The sequence below is a fragment of the Schistocerca serialis genome, unplaced genomic scaffold, assembly GCF_023864345.2.
Source record: "Schistocerca serialis cubense isolate TAMUIC-IGC-003099 unplaced genomic scaffold, iqSchSeri2.2 HiC_scaffold_781, whole genome shotgun sequence".
Taxonomy (NCBI): Eukaryota; Metazoa; Arthropoda; class Insecta; order Orthoptera; family Acrididae; genus Schistocerca; species Schistocerca serialis.
In genome coordinates this window covers 1-5,585 of record NW_026048388.1, presented here as the reverse complement: position 1 = coordinate 5,585, position 5,585 = coordinate 1, and the positions used below count along the sequence as shown (strand labels likewise).

The 5,585-nt window shown below is 46.2% G+C and overlaps 1 non-coding gene across 1 annotated transcript; it reads left to right on the top strand.

Annotated features, from left to right (window-relative positions):
- Positions 1 to 1,364: 1,364 nt before the first annotated feature.
- On the top strand, positions 1,365 to 1,439 carry Trnat-agu (transfer RNA threonine (anticodon AGU)). Its single transcript has one exon. It is a non-coding gene; the product is annotated as a tRNA-Thr (tRNA).
- The last annotated feature ends 4,146 nt before the right edge of the window (positions 1,440 to 5,585 follow it).

Here is a 5,585-nt window from a genome sequence, read left to right as displayed (position 1 = left end):
TAATAGGACCTACACATTAAGTATCACAATAATGTTTGCACAACACAAAGTCAATCAAAAAATGCGCCGAATACAAAATAAATTTTGGCGCTGGTACACAATTCTAAAAGTGGAATATATTCTGAAAACAAAATCAGAATATTCCAATAATTTAATCTGAGCTGACAGTGCTTTCCAATCCAAGTTTTTCCATATCCATGTTAGACTAACAAAAGTAAAGATATCACACGATCATACTTATTTATTGCCAAACAATTGTACAACACACATTTTATATATTAATAGATTTCTTACTTGATATGGAATTCCATATCAGTCCACAACTCCGCTTCTCTGGACAACATTTTCCAACGACAGCACACTTTCTGCACCACATCTAGTAGCTCTCTGAAAGACAAGTGAGAGAATATCTTTATCAGTATAACATCGGGCAAGTCATCTACACTCATGCGCCAGGCGCCCGTGCCGTGTGCTGCACTGTCTGCCTCGTAGGAAACTGCAGTTTCCGATTGCTGTGTGTTCAAATTAGTTGCAGACGCATCCGACTGGGGACTTTTGGCACTGCCATTTTGTAAAACAGAAGTGACAGTGGAAGGAGGAGCTTCAAGCGTCTCACTGCTCCGATTCTTTGCGATGTCTTCACCAGCCAAAAGACACCCGCCACTGCACTCTGATTCTGATGTCATTTTGCTGTTGTGTCTGCCTCCAGACTTCTGGCACTTGGAGGGTTCTGGGGGATGTGGTTACCTTGTGGATCTCTGCTAGATATACTTGCAGGCACTGAAAGAAGCAAAGGAACAAACTGATGTTCAAATAATTAAACATTTAGATGCACACACACACCCACACACACACACACACACACACACACACACACACACACACACACACACACACACACACACACACACACTTGCCCCAGAGAGGCAAAGGTTCGAGTCCCAGTTTAGCACACAGTTTTAATCTGACAAAGTTCCAAAGAACAACATACTGGCATTATAAACAAAGCATATGATCAACATCTACAACTGAAAAATAATAATAATAATAATAATAATAATAATAATAATAATAATAATAAAAATCCCTATTGCCACTTGTGTAACATATGACATTGCACTTCAAAGCACGTACCGATTGCTCTCTTTTTTCACTAGGCTCAACATTATTATTTACTATACATGACGCACACGCTATGACTGAACTCGTACAGGACTTGGTAGATTAACCTGCCACGAGTAATGCGTATGATGGGCAAACATCTATTAGGTGCACTACGAATGTAGTGGTGTGGACATGTTGAGAATGTGGGTTTCACAGGGGGCGTGCAAGGGATAAGTCCCTGCAGGCGCGTTATCCTCTGTGCCCTCGGTGGCTCAGATGGATAGAGCGTCTGTCAAGTAAGCAGGAGATCCCGGGTTCGAGTCCCGGTCGGGGCACACATTTTCAACTTGTCCCCAGTGAAGTATATCAACGCCTGTTTGCAGGTAGGGTGTCCATTTAATTATCATTTCATTACTATTTACCGTATTATTTATCCAACATTAACTTTAAATGTACATATTCAACTTATCCCCTTCTCCTTTTCCCTGCCTTGTATTGCCGTATCAGTTTACAGAGCACTGTTGAACTACTTATCAGTGACCACCATGCTACTTTCTGTACACAACTTCCCACAAACAACGTATTAGTGTAAATCCCGTTCTCTGGTTGCTCTGTGACAGATAGGAATAGGAACGCTGAACATCTTGATCTTCACTTTAGTTTAGTAACAGCTCAAGCTCAATTGACCTTAAAAACGTGCAACAACGCTCTTACAACTTTTCCCTTAAATCTCCGTTTTTCTTCATCCTTTTTCCTTTACTTTTATACATTTTGATGCCTATGTCATCATCTGTGAACCTCTGTCATTTCTGAAGAGACATCGTTTAAAGTTTCAGTTTCACAGGAAAGGGGGGGGGGGGGGGCACCACTTACTGTGCAGTACACAATGTATTGGGTTGGCGCACAAGTTTGTAGTGTTTTTGTTTCGCTTGTTGGTATTTCAGTTACTATGGGTTTATTTATCGATTGTCCTCTTATTTGTACTTCACTGCCGCTATTCAAGTTTACATGTTCTCATTTGGAGATAGTGAGTGGAGACAGAACAGTTATAAAACAATTATATGTCAGTCCCTATTGACATAATAGAAGACAGCTAAAAACAGGCATGTGGAAAAAGGGCTAAAAAAGACACCACACTGAAACGGGGGTCCAGAACTAAAAATTAAATGGCCTTCGCCATATTGCTTTGGCAGATAAAAAGTAAGATGCGGTCAACAGCCCGCACATCATTTGCTAAAATGGCCGATAACTCACACAACAATCCGAAGCAGGAACATAAAATGGTTAAGAAAATGGACATTCCACCGGGAAATGGCAGACAGTTAAAACTTGGGCGCAATGTGTACAATGTAATGGGGTGCACCGCTTATCAAATGACAGCTAAAAAGGCAGTGCCCAATATGCAGCCTAGTCAAAATGACCTCCTCCCAACAGGAGGGACAGGAGGAGGTCGTCCAAGCCGCCGGGAGAGGCTTAATAATCCTGAGCTTATTCCCGCGAAGGGAGGACCACTGGCGATGCCAAAGGGACCCCATCATTTTCTGGCAGACCGACACGACCAGGAACCCTCAGAAATATCATACTGGCTCCACCAAGAGTGAGCAAGTGACAGCTTTCCTGGACCTGCTGCACTAAGGGATGGGCAATGTACAGTACACATAGACTTTGAAGGGTGCTGACTGAGTCTGAGCAGAGGACACAATTAAAACGGCTGTGTCGCCGGATGTACTCCGTGGCCTCATACAGGGGCGAAGAGCTCGGCCGTAAGTACTGAGCAGTTTGCTGGGAGCCAATGTCGAAAGACGTACTATCGCGAAGTTCCATGTGAAGGTCGTCAAACGGAGGCGAGAGACCGAGGCTGGAATAGTGTCCTTAGGAAGTGAATGAAGGCCAAAGTTAACACGGGTCGCTTCACGAAGCCAATGTGGTGTAGGGCTCACACCCACCGGAAAGGTTGCAGGTAGTAGTGAAGTTAAGCCACCGGAGCATGTGCCGAAAGTGGACTCCAGGAGGTAACAGAAGAGAGACGCGCCCCATACTGGCGATCAATGGAATCATCGAAGGAGGAGGCATAGGATGGGTGGCCACACATGGCAGACAAACGGCATGCATACCTGCTGAAGAAAAAGTCACGGCAGTAGGACAGTAGTAGTTCAGTACCTTCAGCATACAGACTGGTCTAGTGTAAAAGGCGCCCGTGGCCAAACAGATGCCACAATGGTGGACAGTGTTGAGATGACGTAAGAGGGATGGACGCTCAGATGCGCAAACAAAGCACCCACAGTCGAGTTTCGAATGGACAAGGGACCGGCACAAACGGAGAAAGCTGGTTCGATCCGCATGCCAGGAAATATCGTTGAGGACACATAGGACACTGAGGAACCGAGTACACCGGGCTGCCAGGTAAGACATGTGGGAGGACCAAGGCAGTTTTTTATTGAGCACAAGTCCCAGGAATTTCGTAGTTTGAATGAACAGAAGGGCAACAGGCCCAAGATGTAAAGATTGTGGGAGAAGCCATTTGCGCCACCAGAAATTCATACAGAAAGTTTTGTCAGTGGAAAAGCGAAAGCCATCGTTGATGCTCCAGGAGTGGTGATCAAGATGGCGCTGAAGACGCCACTCAGTGCGACAGGTCCGTGGAGAACTGCAATAGATGAAAAAATAGTCAACAAAATGGGAGCCAGAGATGTGTGGTGGGAGATAGGCCATTATAGGGTTAATGGTAATAGCAAAGAGGATGACGCTCAGAATGGAGCCCTGAGGCACACCGTTTTCCTGGATAAAGGTATCCACCAAGGCAGAACCCACACCCACCTCAAAAACTTGGTTTTGTGACGGCTCCCAAACCCGAGGTCCTCGGCAGTACTTTTGGGGCAGCCACCACAAATTGTATAAAGCGTGGGTAGTGACCAGGATGTGGCTATGTCTGTTGGCCGTTGACCGAAAAACAATTAATGAAAAGAATTGCGCCAGTTAGAACGAAGAGATAACTTATCTTTATTTCTGACGAAACGTGCATGAGCAATACAAGTCCAAGTAATACATGAGAGTAATTCTTGTACTGAGCCTAGTCGAATACAATAGCAAATATCACACTGCAATGGCTCCACTATAAACTCCACGAAAGGCTAGCAATAGACAATCGACAATAGACTGTCCATCTCGGGACCAGCGCTCCTCCTCATATGCAAAAGGCAGAGGGCACTGAGGATCCGAGCTCAGCCATGGCGCGACCTCTTCTGTCGGCGGTAACGCCCTGAGATGCCGACGGCTGCGACAGGAACTGTGGCCAGCGATGTCACGGTCAGGGCGCACGTGTGCGAGTTGGTTGGTTGGTTGGGTTCGTGGATACAAAACTTGGTCTTTTAAAAATGCCTGAAGGAAATACGGCACGCAGCCACAAAAGCCCCACGTGTGAAGAATACAGAGGATACCATTTCTCCAGCAGGTGTCTTAGGCCTTCTCTAAATTAAAGGACACAGTCACAGTCTGGGATTTCCGCAGAAAACCATTCGTGACACGGGTGGACAAAGCAACGAGATGGTCAACTGCAGAACGCCGCACTCTAAATCCACACTGTGCATTAGTCAGTAAACTGCGAGACCTGAGCCACCATACTAGCCGAGCATGAATCATACGTTCTATCACGTTGCAAATGCAGCTGTTAAGAGACATGGGGCAGTAGCTACGAGGTTTTTGTCCTTACCGGGCTTAGTTCTGGGTATGACAGTGGCCAGTGTCCAAAAAATGTGCCCTCTGTCCAGATGCGATTGTACATGTTAAGCAGAAAGTGCTTGCCCGCAAGAGAAAGGTGCTGCAACATCTGAATGTGGACGGCGTCTGGCCCTGGGGCAGAGGATCCGGATGATCTAGCTCCCTTGTAGTATCATAGTAAAGGTGGAACTGTAGCACTCACGATTCGAGAGAAGAAAAGGGTATCGTCTGAGCCTCCTCCGTTCGTTTCTGGTGGAGGAAGGCAGGGTGACAGCAGAAAGAGCTCAAAACTTCTGCAAAATGGCGGCCCCAGGTGTTGGGGATAGCAATAGGGTCCAAATTGACATAGTCACCTACTGTCAGGCCAGAAATTGGGGAATGGAGCTCGGTCCCAGAGAGCCGTCAGAGGTTGCCCCACACGACAGAGGAAGAGGTGGAACTGTTAGAGGAACTAGTGAATGAAGTCCAGCTAGCTCTTTTGCCATCCCGAAGAATGCGACAACACTTTGCACCCTTCTGTTTACAATGAATGAAGTTTGCCATCGTAGGACGGCAGTTAAAAACGTCTCCGTGCGCGAATTGCGTTGCGGCATGCCTCAAATCACCAAGGGACCGGGACACGATGTGGTAAAGAAGACTGGAACGTTCAGCTGCGGTAAGGATTATGTTGGTAAGATACTACACGTGGTCATCACAACTGGGGAAATCTCATTCTTTGAAGGTCACCAGGGAGGAGTAAAGCTGCCAGTCATCTTTAGAAAGCT